At 44.2% G+C, this 21,341-nt stretch overlaps 1 protein-coding gene across 6 annotated transcripts in view; it reads right to left on the bottom strand.

Moving 5' to 3' along the window:
- Nucleotides 1-16,382, bottom strand: part of TAFA4 (TAFA chemokine like family member 4) — a 109,033-nt gene extending 92,651 nt beyond the window's left edge. For 2 of the 6 annotated variants that reach the window (XM_075005848.1, XM_075005847.1), the window contains exons 1-4: nt 15,888-16,036; nt 8,391-8,443; nt 6,909-6,988; nt 5,986-6,040 (exon numbers count right to left, since the gene is read on the bottom strand). The gene's annotated coding sequence lies outside the window, so the exon portion shown is untranslated. Of the gene's footprint in view, nt 1-5,985; nt 6,041-6,908; nt 6,989-8,390; nt 8,444-15,887; nt 16,037-16,315 lie in introns of those variants that run through there. The other 4 variants (XM_075005850.1, XM_075005846.1, XM_075005849.1 and 1 more) reach the window with 3 other exon arrangements.
- Between the last annotated feature and the right edge of the window lie 4,959 nt (nt 16,383-21,341).

Genomic DNA, 21,341 nt, shown 5'->3' with positions numbered 1-21,341 from the left:
AGGAGAAGACACACCTTTAGGCTCCAAGGCCCAGACCTCTTCCTTGTTCGTTTCAGCCTGAATAATGGGTTTCTGTCTTCATGAGGACAGAACTTTTGTTTGGTTTTGTTTTTAACAAAAATTCAGAGATTCTCTTTCATCGGGCCTAAAGGCTGGGCTCTGTTAATGAGGCGCTCATGTCAAGTCCCCCTCCACCTGTCAGTGCAAAGAAAGTCCTGCCTTGGGCTTGTAATCCAGAGTGACTCTGCTTCCCCGCCACTGTCCTCTATGGAGCTCATTTCCTGTCTGATGCCCAGTAGCACAGCCCTCCAGCCTCACTCTCCAGTATTAGCACTGCCCTAGCAGGCCTCGCTCTCCCTTCCCTATTCTTGTTTGTTTGCAATAGTGCCCATGATGAAGGAGCTAATAAAGCCAGTGGAATCTCCCTAATCGGGCCTGCACTTCCAGAGCCCTTTCCCTGGGAGCTGCGTTAAGGAATACTATTAGCATGAGTTAGAGAATGACAAATGTTGCCAAATAGCCCAGGTAATAGTCAGCTCAAATTATCAGATTAAAACAAGAATCTGGAGCCATTCCCTTCCATAATCTTAATCTAAAAATATACCAACTTCCTCCTATCAAAAGGCTGTCTAACCACAGGCTAGATTAACTTTACATTACTTGATGGAGTGACTGTCTAACCCGAGGGAACAAGCATGCGTGTGCTAAGTCAGGTACGCAGAGCAGCACAGGCTGCTTGTTAGGATTTGTGATGGGCATAAAACCTCCAAGGTTCCATAAATTCACAAACCCTCAGAGCCTATCCAATCGGACATCCTCCACCCAACCAGTCCCTTCGCCAGTCATCCTGTGAAAACTCTTCCCCCTCCCACCCCATATTCATCCACTTCCACACTATTCTCACACCAGCCCAGCCTCATACACTGGCTCTCTCAAACAGGTCTATAAACCAATGAGATCTGGGAAATGAGCTCCCCCAAGAGGCAGTGTGATCCTGGAATAAATCTCTAATAGGTACTTGGCCTCTGGGCCAAAGAGAGACGTGGCAGCCCAGGTCCTACACAGGTGCAAGCCAGCCAATTCATTGCTTTTGGCAGGAGTTCACAGGAAAAGGGTGTGTGTGTTTCTAGCCGAGGCTGTGGTATGGAGGTTCTCATAAGAATGGCCTTTTGGTTTGGCCCAGCGTGGCCACCTAGCCGAGGACTCTGCTTTCCAACAGTTACCAAAGCCAGGTGCTCCAGAGGGAACAAACGGAACAGGTTATCATCAAGTGACCCAGCCCATGCTACCCACTCCTAGCTTCTGACCAACGGAGACTTGGGAAACTTCTTCCCGAACACAAAGAGGATGCCCTTCTGGAAGCCAAATGTTAATCAAATGCATGTTACTGGACCCCCAACAGAAATTTAATGGCCCATGGAAAAAAAAAAGGGTCAGACTAGATGAGCTAATGTACAGGTGAGGGTTTAAGTTAGTCACTCCCCAGTTAGGGCCTTAAGGTACGGATATTTGTTGCTAAATTTGGCACTGCAAATCACAAAAAATTATTCTTCTTGTAAATCTATCAGGTTTTGGCCCCTTTTACCTGCCAGTAACTGTTTAATGACTGATGAGCTGGAACACAAAAGTGAAACAGTCTTTAACCGCCTCCATCTGAATTTCCCCTCCCTGTACGAGGACCATAAGACATTATTTTAAAAGGCATTTTGAGTTTGTCACTAGTTCAAACTCCAGGTTTATAGCCTGCCATACTTCCCCAGCATGGCAACATGCAGGGCAGACACACGCATGGGGAGTAGGCCATTAGAAAGAAATGAAACCAGACTAGTCAAATGAAAACATGCTCATTAAAAATGCACCACGTCTCAGGGACCGCAGCAGAAATTGGTTTAGGTCTTCGTTTACTAGTGGCTACTAATTAAATGCAAAACAGCAATAATCGAGGCAAAAAGCAATGAGGAAAATAGTTTCTTAGACTATTTTCCCCCTTCTCTCTCCAACTGAAAGCTCAGCCTTACAAATGACAAGCTCCTTGGTCAAGATTAGCAAGAGGGCAACCAGCAGACAGTCAAATCTCTACAATGTGCCACTGCATTCAGAAGTTGTAAGGGAAGGGTTTAGTTCAGAACTGCCAGCAGCCTTCCCCAGTATGCCATTGACAGAGTTCACGTGGTAGCCACTAGATTTTCCATAACTAGGGTAACCACCTCTCCCCCAGCCAAATATGGGTCATGGGGAATGACCCCTGTCCCAGCCAGAACAGGGCAGATGGTCACTTCCTGGGGCACCGGAAACAGAGCTGCTGCCCCACCAGCAAAGCTCCTGGCTTCCCCGAGCTGCAGGTGGTAGCCCGCATGGCTGCACAGGTCCAGTTCCTGGCTGCCCCACCTGGGGGAAGCCAAGCGGCTCCAGCTCCAACCCCACTGCAGCCACAGTTCACCCCAGCCCCAGCTCAAACCCCCTGCAACTGGAGCTCCAGCTGCCCTGCTCCAACCCCACCCCCTGGCCCCAGCCCCCGCAGCCCAGCTCAACCCCCTGCAGCTCTGGCTCCAATTTCGGCTCTCGCTACAAGCCCCACTGCCCAGACACCGGACCAAACCTCACTGAATCCCCGCTTCATCCCACCCCCCACAGGTCCAGCTCCAACCCTCAAGGACCTGGCTCAGCTCCAGCACCTGCTGGGGGAAAACCAGGAAGCAGCTGAGCCACCATGCAGTCTGGCTCCCGGCTCCCCCAGGTGGGGGAAGCCAGGCAGCAGTGGCACAGATCCAGCTCCCGGCTCCCCCAGGTGGGGGAAGACAGTGAACCCTGTGAAATATGGGGCAATTAGCCCCTTCTGCAAAATGAATTGGGACATCAGAATGGCACCTTAAATATGGGGCTCTCTCATCGAAAACAGGACAGATGGTCACCCCACCCATAACTCTCTGCCTCTACAGAATCTCCCACCTCCTGGGGGGAAAAAATCCACACAACTGAGTGCCTGCCTGTTAAACGCCCAAATGCTGCTCAGAAATTGGTCAGTCGTCTATTCCACACACCTCCCTATCCCTTCCAACAGAAATCCTATGTACTGACCATGCAGCTTGCTCTGTTGAATGCTCGTTGCCTTTTCTTCACTAGAAGGTTAGCCCCAAATAAAGTCAACAGACCTCCAAGTCACCATGCACAACAGCACAAAGCTTCTGTGTTAATCTCTCTGGATGTGCAAAGCCTCCTTTTCCACATTACTGAATTCTTTTAAGCCTTCTGGGAAGAAACAACACACACCTCCTTAAGGGCATGCTCTGACAATGCAACACACAAACAGTATCTCCTTTGGGTTAAGGACACCTCAAGAACACTGAAGAAGGTTCAGCAGAGGACTGAGGTTTTTTAAGAGTGCATACATTCTCAAACACAGCACATGTGTGCCACTTCACACTTTGCTAATCAAAAGCATACTGTATCAGATAACCCTGAGAACATACTGATTCTCTGCATGTCAAGTAGACCTTTGTTATATCAAGGTTGAATCCCATTATAAGAGAAAGTGGGGTGGGGGACAAAGGATTGGAGGGAGAGGGAGGTCCAGAACATAAGCCAAATACTTTGGCCCATCTTTGAAAAGTTAGCTGTAACTCACATCCATATTCTATCCTTTGAGGATCTACATATGCAAGTCTGAAACACTCTTCATCTACATGGCAGAAGATACAGTTTGCATTGGTAAATTTGTCATCTTTGTTTATTTTGGTTACCCACAAAATAGATTCATTTTCCTAACTCCAACTTTTGCACTGTTTAATTTTGCCTTTCAAATACTAAGGAGCTTCCTAATTATTTCTCCATTGGCTATAGCACTGATCAACTTAACTTTTAACAGCAGCATCTCATGAATAGTCAACATTCTTTTGATCTTTTAAGGTCCCAGCACCTAATCTTGAAGATTATGAAAAGTCTCTAACTTAATAGAATATCCAGTGAAAATGAATACTACCAGGACAAACAAATTTCTGCTCCATGCAGTCTTCTCTGAGACTCTTTGGCACAGTTCTGTCTGGGCAGCTAATGGCAGCACATCTTGGGATGGGGTTTTAACATAGAGTAGAGGTCGTGAGAGCCCTTAGATTGAAGCTTCTTTTCCCCATTGCTTCGTGGGGTCCATATGTTTTGAGGACCACACCCCCAGCAACTCTACACAGTCACAAGCACCTCAACCACTGAGAAGAGTATTCAATAGATACCTGCGAGCATGAAGCTTGCAAAGATCTAGGTCCTCTTCTCCCAAAACAATAAGAAACCCAAATACGAAAAATTGAAGAGCAATTCAAGTGGGAGTATCTGAAGGAAATACAAGTCCTGGTCTGCTGCATGTTGAATTCTCCAACTCAGCATGTGTGTGTGTCTGTACATATGCACACATGTGTATTTTGGTTTTACTAGGAAGATCTTCTAAATTCAATAATGGCACAAAAAGACAAACCAGACTGGAGAGGTTTACAATGACTTCTCCATAAGCTCTTAGGTACCTCTCTGATTATGGAGGTTTCTTCTTCCTCTGAGTTAGGAACACCAGCTATTTCTCTAAATATAGAGGCGATCTGCCAGGTCATCAGCAAAGACCACAATTTGCCTCAAACTGCCTGAAAAAAAGGCATTTCCAGTGTAAAGTTATTAAGGGTAAAATCCTGCCCATCATCAGCAAATAGCTCCACTGGCCCCGAACGATTCACAGAACCATAGTTGTGGTTCCGTATCACTGCTAGGCAAACCAGTGCTAGCACCTTACTTCAGGCTTTTTGTGATTGGTACTCTAGGGTCCATTTGCCACGGCAGTCACGACCCTCTATGTATAGCCTTGAGACTTTCAGTGAGCTGGTCTTGAGTTAAGCCAGACATAGCTGCTGAGACTGGTGTCAGGAGAAGCCAAAGATTGCTTCAAAGCACAACTGGATAAGCACCCAAACAGACCCCGCTGGTCAGTGGGATACTGCACTGATACAGAGAGGCCTACATGATGCCAAAAGCAGGACTAAGACCCAAGCATGGAACCGTATCAGGTACAATTGGCAGAGCTGGTCAAACAATAGCAGACCTCTTTCAGGCAAATTTCATATAAAAAAAATTATCACTCCTTCCATCAAAATGGCAAAACATTCTGAGCAGCTGAAAACTTCTCTTCCTCTTAGAGTTTGGCCATTGATTTCAAAGGGCTTTACAAGAGTCATAGCCCTTCCCATACATAAAAATACTGCAGCAGTTCAGTAGTATGTAATCCAGTCTAACCAGTTTGGAAGCTTGGTTGGCTCTGCATACAATGACATACAAGAAATACTTGCATAAGGACTGAATCAGAACATGGGTTTGAAACAGTCCGAAAGGTGAGAACAGGAATCGCGCTCAAGTCAGGAGTGCAAGATTAAGTCTTTTTAAAAAAGGGAGCTTGCAAATATATTTTAAGTGTCTTTTTAGATTTTATATGGAAAATTTAAGTTTTTCAGCTGTTCTTATTTTAATTTACTAAAACAAAAAAGAGGATGGATTCTCTGGTACATGGGCTAGATTCAACGGGCTTTAACAAGTGTATACAGCAGAATTTGGCCCTGTGTTTTGCCATCATTAGCATTCTAGTATATTTTACCCAAGAGCTGAATATGAGTTCAGGTACAGTGAAATACCATCTACACACACTGGCTATGAACCCAGTGCTACCAACAGAACCATGGTTTGGATCTGTACTTGCGGTATGAAAGTTAACCGAGTTTTACTATCAACTTCAGTGACCAGAGGACCAAACCCATATCGCATTTACAGAAGTGAACAGCCCCATGGACTAGAAAGAGACTGTAAGAAGAATAATGGCCCAATGGTTAAGTCACTAGCATAAAACCAGGCTCAATTTCTTTATCTGCCAGAGTCTGCTCATGTGACCTTGGACATGTCACTTAGCCTCTCTGTGCCTCAGTTATAAAACATCAAATGGGAATAACAAAACATTCCTACCTCACAAGGGTACTCTGAGGATACATGAATTAAACACTGCAAACCACATTGATACCTGATGATGAAAAAACACTAAATAAGAGCTACACATTAATACTCTGCATAAGAAGCAATGTGTACACTATTTTGTCAATGTTATAACATGCTGACATACATAACAAAAATAAAAACAGCTTTTACATATTAGTATTTTCCACCAATAATTTTTAATTAAATCACTTATCTTCATCTACATATTTAAGAGTCTAGAACTACCATTATTCATTTCTTAAGAAAACATCAATGTTGTCTTGATTTGCTATAGCTCAAACAGGTTAGCAATATTAGCTAAGATAAGAGTTATACAGAAAATAAGTCATTACTGTTATTAACAAAGCCTAATAGAAGGATTATGAATTATGCATTGTTCATGCCATCATATGCATATGACTGAAATATGCAGTGGGCTTTTAGAACATGAAGAATTATCTAGGAAAGGCAAAAAAAATTATATATATGGTGGAAGTATTGGTTAACATTATATATTTAAAATTTTTATTGTAAAACAGCAGCATAGTATTGTTTTATAAAACCAACCATTAAAGCTTTATACACAGACAAATTGAGAAACTAAAGCTAATCTCTAGCACTGGCTAGAAAGCTGCATTTTATTTTCTATGTACTATACAGTTTGAAATATTTGCACATCAAAACAGACACTGCTTTTACACTTGGGATCCCAAAGCTTTGTAAAAGAAACCGTGGGAAAAAAAAAAAAAAAAACAGCAAACTTTGAATCTCAATTTCTTCAGGAAGCAGCATTTTCCTAGTTGCTGTTAAGTGTCCTTTTTCTTCTCAGGGTGACCTTAACTTTCAGATTTGTAAAATGGTTTCCCTTTGCATTCAGTTCTACTGTGTAATAAATTTTTAAAATAACTATTTACCTTCTCCAATATATTACTCAAATGTATCAGGAGATGCTCTTCAGCTATTTTTGTCCTGAAGTTTGTCCAAGTTTAAATCACTGCTTATTTAGAAGAAATGATACATTTAGTAACAAGCAAGCAACCATGAATTTATTTGCTGGAATGCCATCTCTGCATTCATCTATGCCAGCCTATTTAGGAGCATCAGTTTTAACTTTACAGCTATTTATATTTACACAGACCAAGACATAACCTGATATAACCATAATTTCACACTGCACATCATCTTACCTTTACAAGCCTGATTCATTGATGTTGTGAAAACATACAGGCCTGAGTTTCTGAAAAATGCAAGTCAACTGCAAATTGACAGTTAAATCATGTTTATTTGTGAAATGAAGGAAACAATTCTTCAAAAAGGATCTATGTAAAAATTAAATATTAAAACAGATTCCAATGCTTTCAGATTTTGTGCTGCTAATCATGATCTCAGCTACTTCCACTTTGTAATGACAATAATGAATAAACATCCTGTAATGAAGGACAAGGACCTAACAAGCTGATCAATTGTTAATTCTATAAAATGACTGGAACGTGTCCTTACTGTCAATACCTAAATCAACATCTATTTGTGAAACCAATGTGCCTAATATATATCCTCCAGCCAGTCTGGTCCATCTCCTTAATAATGTCATTATTATTTTGGTCATATTTAGAGGGGATTATTTTCCTTGGGTTTTTTTTTATTTTTTTTAAGGCAGCTACAAAATTGTTTTGATATTTTAAAAGAAATTCCATCTGTATTACACAGAGGGTGCAGTTTTACGGATAGTGTTCCAATTAGAAACAGACCAATCCACTCAAAAAATCATCCTATAATGTTATTCTTAAAACTTATTCTTTACAACCAAACAGCAATTTCCGTAAAGTATTCGAAGTATGGAACTTTTATTGCATCTTTTGTTTTAGGCCTCTACACAGCAAATAAAAATGGGGGAGAAAGGGGGGGATTTAAACAAAAGATTGCAGTATCTGATAACATGTTCTGGTACAGTTATGTACTTACATCAACAATACAAATTGGTTTATTTAGTATGGTGTTTTACGAGCAAGAACACAATCAGTAATATTTATACATATATTCTAAATACAAATAGCTGAAAAATTACTACTCCACTGCCATCATCTGCTCCAGTCCAAAGACTTGACATTAATAGCTTATTCACTGATGAAAGTCCGATTCAGGTAGGAATATGTTCTACCTCCACACTGCAAAACCTATCAGCGCTAAAAAAATTGATTTTCCGACCTTCTGCAAAGAGACTAGTTAAATGCGGCTCTCCTTAATCCTCCCAACAAAACAAGAAACAGAAAGCTGGAGACTAGATTGTGACTGGAGAACAAATTGTGATCTGGGGATTCTCAAGTACATTCACATCATTAACTGAGAAATATGCACATTTAGATACAGCAACTTCTTGAAATATGGCACGTACAGACCTTTATTCACGTGAACAAGTCCCACTGCAGAACCTGATTGTGGTGGCAGGATTCTGTAATAAGGACAGAAATTTTTGTCCATATATGTAGGTAACTGCTATTAAAGTTCATGCAATAGTTGGGTACATAGGTGATGAACAGTTTTAACTATTCAAATCTTACACAATAGCATAGTGTTTTTTATTGATTTGTTTTTGTACATGAGGAATGGCCCACTGCAGATGACATCGAGCTCAAAAACTATTTTAGAGTATCATACACAGTAATCTACGTATTTCTGGATGCATCACTGGCCAGCTTGAAGCGATGAAAGACTGTTGAAGTTGAAAGTCACGTAACAGAGTAACTGGAAGAAACATTTTCCTACAAGTACAATAAGCTCTCACGTTTTGACTAATACCTTTCAAGCTATCTGACAGGTTTTGGTTGGCTGGGAGTAGAAGGTGTGTACTTCTGTACAGAGCAGGGGTGTTCTGACAATTTTTCCAGGTAGAGGTGGAGAGTTTATTTATTGGCTGGCTGAGCCATCCCTCCTTTAAAAGAAAATCTGTATGTGTGTGTGCCAGGTAGATCCAGAAATTCCTTTTCCAGATAAAACTCTCCTGAAAAGTAAAATCACTGCAGATTTTGAAAGGTAGGTGTTTATGGAAATATTTGGTGAATGCTGAGACCTCCCAGTTTATACTAAAATATTTAGAATTAAACAAAACCCTAATATATCATCCAGCACCAGCTTAAAAGTCAAGGTTAGAGTTAGGCTCGGATTTCTGCGTTTCTCGTAGACCTAAGTTAAGCAAACCATGCAACTGGTAAATATTTTCCCAAGAACCCACTGGAAATACATTGCAGCTTCAGCTGTGCAAGTTTCAAACCCTCTGTTGTCACATTCCTCAGAGTAGCACACATGAGGCACAAGCTTCAAAAGTGACTCCATCTGTTGAACCACCTTACAGCAATTCTTCCATACACCAACAAGTTATGAAACCATTTTCAGACTCAATTGCCTGAGAAAGAACAGGCTTTGTTTAGATTTTGGGGAGGTTCTTCTGGGCAACAATTGCATATATTGGGTGCTTCGCAAGAACAAAGCAGGGAACATCTGCAACCAGCCTGTACTCCAACACTGACACAAGCCCAGCACATCACCACCAGTCCTATCCACTTGCCCTTGTGCTGAATGGCTCCTACTTCCATGACAAGACCCATTTAAAGTCAGAGTGGCCACTACGCTATTCTATGGAATTAAAGGCAAAAGAACCAGGCCCAGAAATAATCCTGAGTTAAATGGCATAGAGCCCACCATGCAGCCTAGTAACCCACCTCCTCTCAACATGCCTGTGAGGGGAGGCAGGGTGGCTGTGGCCGCAGAACTCTGAGACGTAGGCTATGTCTACACTTACCAGGAAAGTCAACAGCTGCTATGCAATTTTAGGTATGCCAACTGAGTACTTGATTTTGCAGCCGTCGACATTGGTCCCTGTCATCACTGCAGAATGTCAACAGAAGCACTCCTCCTGCTGACATTCCTTAATCCTTGCAGCGCACAAGGAGTTCCAGGTTCGACAGATCCCGGAATGCGCCGTTTCACGCATGCGCAAAAGGGCGCCCTGGAAGACCGACCCTAAGCATTCCATCTTCTGCAGCTAGTGTAGGTCTAGCCATAGGGAGGCTCTGCCAGCCACAAAGACCTCCTAAGCAGTTCCATGGGCCACTTCAAATACAGAAAGAGCAGCTGCTTACTCGGTGTTAATACACAGCTCCCCTACTGAACAACTACTGGAGGCCCCAGAAACATGGGGCAAGATGTACAGGCAGGCCAGCAAAGCCAAACTATGTGGCCATCACCCCATTTTTTGTGTTCATGTAGAAGAGAGCAATAGGTACTTCAGAAGCCCCCGGCTCAGAGACTATCCACTGGAACAGCAATAGTAGAGGCATGGCTCAGCCAATTTCCACCACCACCACCAGTCTGGATGTCCAAGGACAGAGAGCAACTGTAGAAGGTAGCCAAACACACAAAGATTCTCTTCTCACTCAGTGACTGGAGGCAGGAAAGGGGAGTGAATGGAAAGGGTCTGTGAGGTAGGCTAGGATCTTTTTTCAGAAGCAAGGAGGATTAAGGAGACCCAAAAACCTACTTTTACAAGGCTCTCTCTGTGTTGTGGCTTGGCTCCTCAGGGGTTATCGATGTGGAATATCCAAACCAAGTTTTGGAAAAAAAAATTAGCCAGTCTAAGCAAGTTGAATCAATTTTACCAGGAAAAATAAGAAATAATGTTCTTTTGTGTGGTTGGCAATTTGCTGTCTCCAACATTAACAATATGATGCTGTGGTTTAAATTACAATGGAAACATTTTATCACCCTGATTTCATCTCAGTGCAATATAACATTCTAGAAGACAGGAGAATACTACAACTTCACATCCTAAATTTACTACAGTAACAAGGTAGTTCCTTCCTTATTGATGTAAACTTCTGCAATTCACTGCATAGGTACATAACAGATATTATGTATTTACTGATCAAACTATCACAAAAAACACAAACTTTGGGGAGCACCACAGTTATCCTAAAACAATGAGGCCTTCTTGACTTCCGCCAGCTTCAACCACTCATACCCTGATCCGAAATACTGCAACCTCCACAGTGGTAAGTTAAATAATACAGCAAACAATAAGGGAGTCCCTTCACCCATCAATAACTTTTGTTCAGGATGTGTGTGTCAAACTCCTATTAATACCCAATACATCCATGTCCCTGGCAAACCAAAGGAAGAACAGGCATTCTGCTGTTTAATTGCTATATCATTTTCACGCTATCAGTTTTCTGTGTGTTGCAAAATTTGCCATTAAAAGGCACCTCAGCACAAACTAGAACTTAATTTTGTAAATACTTAAACATTCTGCACTAAATCAAGTGCCATTCCCCTCGCTTCCAATGAATTTAAATGTGGCCCTCACTCTTACTAAAGCTGCTGAAAAAAGGGCCAAATTCTCTTTCAACCTATATAATTAGTAACCCTTTGAAATCTGTCAAATGAGAGTTTGATGCATAGTTTGTTACATGGCAGCAGAATTTCTGATAACCTGGACTGTGCAAAGATAACCCAGAAGTTTGCAACCTATTTTTAAAAATTGTGAAAAGATCTTTTAGATCTTTTGTGGATTTGCTCTTATAGCCAGAATACAGAGTAGGAAAAACTGCTTATTACCACTTCTAAAACTAAATTTTCGGTATCCCAAGCTACATTTACCAGGCATAAGTTTTTCCTACAATCGGGGTGGTCAGGCTTAGTCCAAGTGAGAGCACACACATCTCAGATCAGCAGGACTGACAATATAATTAAACATGTACTGCAGGTGGTGGTTCTGAAAACAAACAGCAGCAAAGCCCAGATCTGCCGTCTTTTTAAGCAAACGTATTAACCAGATTCTGTTACCTGCAGTACTGTATGCAATGCATGATGTTATAAATACTGTTTGCTCTGTTTGTCTTTGCTCATAGTATCTAGCACAGGAGAGGTCATTTCAAACAAGACAAAGACATCGTTCTCTGACACAAAGTGTCCACACAAAGAGTTTACAAGAGGACAGACCTGCTGGAGAAGGTTCTGTTATAAAGGCTCACCCTGCAGCCGTGCTCCAATTACTATTACTAATTTTTGTAAAATGTAACACCACCATGAAATCTGGTTCTACTTTCCCTTATTTGGGCTGCCAACTAGCATAATTCCATTGACTCACATAGATAAACTCCTGGAACCAAGAAGGAAATCATGCTAAAGGAGCACAAAGGAGTTGCAGAGCAATCACTTAAAAAGTGTTCCACTGTCTCAGTGATATGGCTCGTGGAAATCTGCAACAACCTGCTGGTTCCTAGTGGACAGAACAGAACAGACGCTCTGCTTGCAGTGGCAAACCCCAAAGTAAATCCCCCTCGCTTACAGGCATTCAACATGCGTTACAGCTGAAAGCACCCTAGCGCCAGCACAGGGATGCTCGCTGGCTCTATGAATTTATGCTGCACAGATTCTATCATTCCTGGCTAATGGAAATTTCTCTAAAAACAACAGCAGCTTTGACATGGAGTTGCAGACTGATGGAGAAGAATGAAATGTTTGCTCTGCCAGCATTCAGGAATTAAAGATGGGAAATTCCAACCAATTGCACATATCCCTTTCAGTAAAATTACATTAAGTCCCTTAGCCTGCCAGGTCCCAACAGCATGAAAACACACCCATTGATGTCAAAGGCGGCATTTCCAGGTGTGGAGCTCTTTCATGATTAGATAGAGCCCTTTCTTCCAGCAGAAGCTGAAAACCTTAACCATGGGCAGCAAAACTCCTTGTTATTGTTTTCGTGAGAGCACACTTTTTTAAATTAGAAGCAGATCTGCCCCTTTTCACTCAAGCACAACCATCTTGACAGAGTCAAACTTTACTCTGAAAAAATGGGAGTTTTGACAGAGTGAGGACTGCAAGAGTTGGCCCTAGTTAAATAAAAAAATTGGCACACGGTAACTCCGTAAAAATGGCACACACGCTCCTTCATTACCAAGGACCACCAATTCAAATCCAACCCATGTCAGTGGCTGCTGAAAACTACAACCACATACCACCAGTCCAGTGGAGTATGAGAACAGAAATAACTAACTTGGATCTTAGGGCTGGTTTCATGGCTCAGAGTCTTTTCAATGACTTTGAATTATGCCCCAAGTAGACAGTTATGCACATCATAGAAGCCACAGTGACCACTGGTGGACAGCATGAATAGGGGACAAAGCTTAAACGGATTTGGGAGAAAATAGCTCTCATTTCTAGAAAACAGAGGAACCCCTCAAAACAAGACTAAAGATATTACCATGCTTGTTTGACCACTACCAAATCTGTTTTTGTCCACTAGTTAGAAGATTTCAATCTTCAAGTCTGTACAACCAAGGCTGTCCAGACAACTCCCTTCAGAAACACTAAAGTCACTCAAAACAAACAATAGTAAATTAAATTTATTTAAAATTGGGAAGCAGAAACTCAGCAATAGTATCATCCAGACTCAGGACAGTAAAAAGGACACACAACAACAAAGTTGACTTAAGCAACGCAACTCCAGATATGTGATTACAGCTTGAGTTGACTGAAATTCCATACTATCTACATACACAAACTGCAGTGATTATAGATACTATATATTAACAACAAAGGCAACCAGTGCTCCATTCACTGAACACAGTGCACAAGATATTTTAAATAGTCTTAAAAATGTGGGAAAAAAGGATAATATAGATGTTAAAGTGGGTGTCATGAAACAAAAGGGAACGAATTGCACTAGATATCATCTCTGTTACCAGAGGTGGGTCAGTTGCAGTAATAGTGGCTCTATACTGCCAAAACTACCAAGTTTGTGGTTTTTTAAACTGGGGGTTAATTGAGAGAACCACGCCAGACCGTCCAGGTAGGAGTATCTCAGCTCAGCCGAGGGACAGTAAAAACATAGGGCCGAGGTCTACAACCTTTTGTTGCTACTCATATAAATGTTGAAGTGGAATCACATCTAAAGCACTAATGTTATCTAGTGCCTGCAAAGATATGATGTACAGTATAGAAATAGGATTGTTCAGAGGACAACTCATGATCTGCTTTGAGAACTTATCAGGGTTTTGCATTTTTTTTTTTTTAAATTCAGGCAGCAATAGCACATTGTACAGCTGTCTGGTTTATTGAAAACAAAGGTATCAACATTCAGCCCCTCTCTTAACCAAGCACTGAAATCTGAGAGAAGTGGGTATTCTTTTCAGCTTCTAGGAAAGGAAGAGTGGAAAGGAGAGAGTGGACCAATTCTTAAAAAGTCTGTATTGCCTCTCTATCAACACTTGCCCTCTTCACCAGAAGTAACGCAGTACTGAAACACAGTTTTGGTCAACGTGTGTCACCTGATTGGTTGTTGGTGAGGTCATACCCCTGCATTAAACCCCAGTGACTGCAGGTTTAACATCATGCACATTACCCCACCATCAACTTGGCAAAGATCTGCTTAACTGTCAAAGTCCATCACTGGAGAAGAGAATAAAGCTACTTGTTGAAAGAGAGAGGCCTGCATGCTTTCATGCTTATTTGCAGTTATTTCAGAAGTGGAAAGGGGTCAGCAAAGAATACCTCCTTCACTGAGAGAGAATAAGGGACTGTAATATCCCTATCTGAAATAAAGTGTGCATGTTCAAGAGCTCCCACTTGAAAATGTGAGAAGGTTTTCAATGGGGAGATAACAATTGGTCCAGGAAATAAAAACTATTTTGGGAACCATAATGTTTGGCAAGATGAAGTCAAATCCTCTTCTCTGGAACCAAACTAACAATGACAGCTGCAAAACTAAGCTTATCCGATGCATTATTGCAGGTAGAACAGCCACAAATGTGAGTTATTTACACTCAGGATAGCAACTCTCAGTAATGTAAATTGACATTGTGGGGTTTTTGTTTTGTTTATTTTTAATGGGGGTGGCAAGACAACTCAAATCTGAAAGCAGATGTACTTCAAAAAGCATTGTAAAATGCCAGGCGTTATCTTCGAGTCACGTAAATCCTGAATAGAAAGCAACTGGCAGGGATGGGCGCGCTGGGAACTGATACGCCAACGTTTATCCATCCTGCTTCTGAGGACTGCATTCAACAATGCAAGTTGCTCCCTGGATTAACTGTGGCATTACCTCGTAGAGGAATAACTGTTGCACTTCGCTAATAATTTCGCGGGGCAGAGTGTCATTTACAAAGAGGGTGGCTGAATCTGAAGAAGCGGGTCTGTCCCACCAAAGCTCATTACCTCCTAAATACGCGTGTTCGCCCTTCGGGTGCTACAGGGCCGCTCAGTGGAGGTTTGTTTGTTTTTGTCCTGGGAAGCTGCAGCCCATTCCCCGAGCGCCTCTCCGCCTTCGCCAGGGCACTGCCCGCGGAGCAACGAGTCCCTGCAGAGCGTCCCAGCAATGCCCTCAGCCGCGAGAAGCCCACGCCTGGCACCGCCCGGGGAGCTCCGAGGGGAAAGCCCCGGCGGAGGACTTGGCCCGCAAGAGAGAACCGCGCCGGACCGTCCGGGTGGGAGTATCTCAGCCCGGCCCAGGGCAGAGCCCCCGCCGCGGAGGTCAGCGCGGACCTGGAGCGGAGAGGGCGAGAGGGGACTGGCGCAGCGGGCCGGAGCCCAGCGCCGCACCCGCCGGCTGGGGAGAGCGAAACTTCGGGCGCTCAGCGCTGCAGTGCCCAGCGGGGACAGGATCCGGCCGCCAGCGGGCCCGCCCCCCGGCCAGCTCCTGCCGCCAGCACCGGGTGCCCCCGCCGCAATCTCCCGCCGCCGCCCCACGCTCGGGGCGCTCCCTGTCCCCCAAGCCCGCCCCGCCCCGGGGGGACGCAGCGCTCCCGGCTCCCCGCGGGACAAGCCCCCTCCCCGCACTCGGAGCCGCCCCCCGCCCCGAAGTTGGGCGCCCGAGCGCGGGACGACGCGGAGCCCGGCCGCACCTGGAGCCGGGGGTGGCTGTGTGGGTCCGTCCGGCAGCTCCGCTCCGCTCCCCGCTCCGGCGCCCACTCAGCCGGGCTCCTGGCCCATGGCGGGCGGGCGGGCGCGCAGCGAGCCCAGGAGCGGCCCGACTCCGGCCGGCGGCTGCAGCTCCGCGCTCCTACTGGAGCGTCTCCGCACCCTCCCCCCGCCGGCCTTGATTGGGCTGCGCCGCCCGCCCCGCCCCGCCTCGCCTCCCGGAGCCCGGCCCCCCAGCAGGGGGCCGTCGGGGCTGTGCGGCGGCCGACCCCCCCCCGCACTGGGTGCGAGCGAGCGTCCCCCGGGAGGGGGCGCCCGGCTCCCCGCTCTGTGCCGGGAGAGCCGCCCCTGGCGGGAGCCAGTCCCCGGGCGGCGCGTCGGCTCCTCCCGCCGCCCCGGCAACTTTACTTACCCCCTTCGCCTCCCTGGCTCGCCGGTTGTTGGTCGTGTCGCGGCCCGGCCCGGCCCGGCCCGCGGCTCTCCACTTCCCTCTGGCGACCGAGCGAGGCGGGACCGCCGGGGCTCGCCCTGCCAGCCGGCTGCTCCTCCGAGCCCCCAGAGGCGCCAGGCAACTTTCCCACCTGCCCTTGGAAAGCCCGGGAGCCCCTCAGACCAGCCGCGCTGCCCGTCACCGGCTCTCACTGTAATACGGAGACCCGGCTGCTGGTGGCGTGAGGCGGAGCTCTCGCCCTTGGGGCTTGCACGACTCCAGGTGTATGGAGCAAAGGGAGTGAGCTTGCACCACTTACATCAATGGGGGGGGGGATTCCCTGCCGACTGGAGCCCTACCTAGGGAGTAAACCCAGAGGAAAGGGACTAGAACCCAGCAGCCCCTGCTCCCCAGCCCTGTGATTACACCTGTGAGGAAGCAGGTCTTTGCCCACCACAGCTTATGCTCCAATAAATCAGTTAGTCTTTAAGGTGCCACAGGAGACCACCTCTGTCCCTTTCACCAGGCCCAGTCGATGCAGCTGGAGGCCCTGCTTACAGTATTAATGTTGCCAAGCAGCTTTTACCTTTGCAATTACCAAAGTCCACTACTTCCTTTCAAGAGAAATAGGCTTCCCCCTTCTGATGCCTCAGGACTGTGCTGTTTTGAGTATTTTGAAGATTAGAACAGTTAAAGGGCTCGTTACATCTAAATGTGTTTATCCAATTTCAATTTTTCTATTTGTAAATTTAGCAAATGGACATTTTAAATAAACCACTATTGTCCAGTTAAGCAATGATTAAAGAGGAGTTAAATTTAAATTATTAGGTGCCTAGACTAAAAATTCTTCCTTCTCTTTTGTACACTACTTTGTTCAGAAGTCAAACTTCTGTAGTCCCACTGAATGCTAACAAACAGCATCATAATGCACAAGGGCAAGAGCAGACTGATTGATTAAAAACAGAAGCCAAAAACCAAAGATCTTAAAATAGGTTTACAAAAATAATTCAGTTATATGGTATACTCTTAAAAAAACCAGCACACATCCCATGCTTTCATTTGTCATTATACCCCCTTGTTATAGCTAAACTGGTTTGCTTGTACGCAGGGAATAGTGCTAATGGGGTCTTTCGGATGTGACACAAAACCAGACAACAAAAGCAACCTGATGCTCACTGTCCAATCGTCGTCATTCTGTACCTTGAAAGTGGCGACACTTGACTGAGTGACTTTTGTGAATTTACTAAACTATTTTAGGCACGACCCATTTCTGCAGCTGTTGGATAGTCCACGGCTCTACCCTTTTACAAATTAATGAAATAAAAGTTCCACACCCACTGGCTGTGTCCACACTAGCAAGATCTTTTGAAAGATTTTTGAAAAGAAGGGAGGCTCTTTGGAAAGATCCAGCAGAGCCTCTACACACAAAAAGTGTTCTTTCAAAAGTAGATCAAAAGAATGCGTCACTCCTTTCGAAATCACTCACGCTTTCCCGTTTCAGGAACAGCGCCCCCTTTCGAAAGCTTCTTTCATAAAAAAAAGCATGTAGACACTCCACAGGCCCTTTTTTTTTTTCAAAAGAGCAGGCCTCCTGGGACCTGACTTTTTTCCATCCCTGGCCTGTTCTCTCAAAAGAGTGGGGGCTGCGTGGACGCTCTCTTTCAAAAGAAGTTCTTTCAGAAGAGATCTTCTGGAAGGGTTTCAGTTGAAAGATCTCTGTAGTGTAGACGTAGCCACAATGTTAGCCTCATCACAAACCCACCTCTTGTCTCGCTACTGGGTTTCACCTTCTGCTGCTCTGCCTCTTCTTCCCTTACCTCCTCAGCCAGGCCTCTGTACTGATGTTGTGAACAGGGTCTTCATTCTTTTGGGTTTGCATTACTTCACATCGATAGCATGAAGCAGGGCCTTGTTCTCAGTTTTTATTTTCTTTAAAATTCCTGAGGAATTTATCATGTTTGTTAACATTTAAACATAATTATGACAACTTCAGGCATAAATGGGTATGAATAGCCATGTGTATATATCGTTTCATTAGCTTTTATTAACTGTGTATACAAGCACTTGTGTATCAAACTTCAACTTTGTGGAAATCAACTTCCCTCTTATTTGGAATCTTGTATATTTATGACCACTAATTGTACTCTAATGAGCATGAACATTGAGAAAAGCAATGGGGAAAATCAGCACAAAAAGTTAACTTCATTTTTTCTGGGTCAATATCGGGGTTCATATTAGGGAACAGGAGGACTAAAGAAAAAGCAACAACTAGGGAAAAGTAAGCACCCTGAAAAGGAAATGCAGTTTAATGTTATGATTTGATTCATGAGCCGTTCATTAGCAGGCCATATGTGTGTGTATCTTCCACTACATTGCCTTACTTTAACAGACAGCCTTCCATTAACAGATTATAGATGAATACGAACATAAAAATTTTGCATTTTGTTAATATAATCAATATTACATGTGGTCCAAAATACGGTAAAAATGATAGTTTTAATAAAACCCAGGAATTTTTCAGTTAAAAACAAATCTGTAAATTCTGCAAATGAAAAGGGTTAAGCACACGAAAGCTGTATCTAGCAATGGTGGAAATCAGGTCATCAATAAAGTATCTTATCCCATTGGGCCAGTGCATGGAGCATCTGAGGCCTTGAGGCAATGCAGTAATTGAATCGGAAAAGCATTGTGTAGCCTGCAGTAGAAGATGGCTATTCTCCAGTAGGATGGAACTCTCCCTTGTCAGAGGTCCAGCAGCCAAGCCAAGGCAACTTTTAAATCTTCAGAAGTGGGCTTGAGGGGGACTCAAGTGGTGCACAGAAAGTAAACAAAGGAAGGCAGCAGGCTGCCACCTGGGCTGGGTAGAGAGTGAAAGAGCCCCAAGGAAAAGCTTTGACAGCAAACACTGTGGGAAAAGGCTTTGGGGCAGCAAGAATAGATTAGGCTGTCCTTGGAAAAAGAGGCATGTTCTTCTGGGTGTAGCAACCAGAGGCACTGAGACCTCATGCTAGGGTAAGTGAAGTCTCTGCTCTACAGCCCTGGCTGAGAGCCAGCTGGCCTTTAGCTCATGCAGTAGAGCACAGGGCTTTAGCCTCTACAACTGCAGGTTTAGGCCCTGGTGCCTGCAGCCTGGGTTGGCCAGTGTTAGAGGGGGAAGAAGAAGAAAGAAGATGTGGAAGGTTAACAATAGATGGCATAAATCAGGCTCCCACTCAAATCAAAGCAAGTTGGATCAGGCACTAAGTTAAGAGCCTTCATGCAGAGCTGGAGCTTGAGGACTGAAGCAGGTGGCCAGTACAGGTTTGTTAAAATAAATAAGGTAAAGATAGGAAGATGAGCTCTGTGTAGCTTGAAAGCTTGTCTCTCTCACCAATGGCAGTTGGGCCAATAAAAGCTATTACCTCATCCTTCTTTTCTCTCCAAGGAAAAGGCAAGCATTTTGACTTTATTTAGTGTACACTTGAAAACAAGGCTGCTGACAGGGGAGGCCTTGGCCCTTTAAATCACCACTAGAGCCCCAGGCCACAAGGGCTGGGTTGCATGGGAGTGGAGAGGTGCAGTGCTGCAGCGCTGAGGGCTGACTGCACCTGGCCCCACCCCTTCCACTCAAGGACCCACCCCTTCTCCCCAATGGCCCGTCCCTCCCAGGGGTCTAGGGCCAAGCCCCTTCTTCAAACACATATTGCCCAGGGTCCAGAGAAGTCTATCCCCAGCCCTGCTTGGAGGGCCAAAACTGGACCTGTGTGGGTGTGCATAGTACACGGTGCAATAAATAATAATTATGTGTATAGTCCCAAAAGAAGCTATCAGCCACTCCACGAACACCACTACAGTTGATACAATAAAGAGGTATTATGTCATCTCATCACAAGCAATGAAGTCAGAGGAGGATGCGAGACAGGAAGCTTTTTCCTCAGTGTCTACCTTTGGATCACCACGCAAGTACTACAAAACAGTGGAGGCAACGAGAACAGTCCTGCTTCAGTAAAGAGTATGGCAGTGTTCAGAAAGTCTGTCGGTGTACAAGTAGTATATTGTCTTTGGGCACATAATAATGACAGACATAAATGGGTATGAATAGCCATGTGTATGCACCGTTTTATTAAATGTATGTGCAAAAACACTTGTATATCAAACCTCAACTTTCTGGAAATCAATTTCCCTCTTATTTGGAATCTTATGTATTTATGATCACTAAAACCACTAATTGTACGCTAATGAGCATGAACATTGAGAAATGCTCCTCTCTATTTCACAAACAAAGGACAGAATGTATGTCGGTACAGCTTCAAACAGGGTTAAACAAGAACCTCCAGGCCACGTTTTCCAAAACTACAGGGCTCACTTAAAGGTTCTGACTTTAAAAGATGGACCCCAGTTAATAATGTTATTCTCAACATACATCTGCAGTTTTTAAAACACTAAAGACACGGCTTCTATGACCTTAGAATAAGATCTCAGCAAACATGGATATTAAAATTTTCCTCCACTGTAGGAGAGCTGTTACTCTACTTCTAGAAGTTAGCATCTGGAATTAGCTTAGTTCAGAAAATGAAAGATCTAGTTTACTTGCAACAAAATTTGAAGCTTTTCAAAAAACTTCCATCTACAGCAGCATCCTTTGACAGGGAAGTAGGGACATGTGCACTTCATCATGAGCATGGTGGATTTGGAGCAGGGATCCCTGGAATTTCATTTTCCTGAAGGATAGCTTTCCAAAACTTGGAAAACACCCATCTCTAACAGGGTGTTATAAATTGCTCACTCGGGGGGAAATTATCCAAATATAGAAAAAAATTGAGTCCCCTATTTTCTCTGCTCTGACTTCAAGTTCTGTGAAGAAATATACTATCAGCGATGCATGTGACATCCTTTTGAACAGGTAAGTGCAGTTAACTAAAACAGTGTAAATCACTTGCAAATAACGGCTTTCCTCTCTATGGATCAGCTCTTCTTCACTTTACTAACATCGGCTGGTCAGTGGAACCACTCATCGAAGGAATGCATG

This window comes from Carettochelys insculpta, chromosome 11 (assembly GCF_033958435.1).
Source record: "Carettochelys insculpta isolate YL-2023 chromosome 11, ASM3395843v1, whole genome shotgun sequence".
Taxonomy (NCBI): domain Eukaryota; kingdom Metazoa; phylum Chordata; order Testudines; family Carettochelyidae; genus Carettochelys; species Carettochelys insculpta.
The sequence above is the reverse complement of the archived record's forward strand: the minus strand, read 5'-3'. Positions and strand labels throughout refer to the sequence as shown.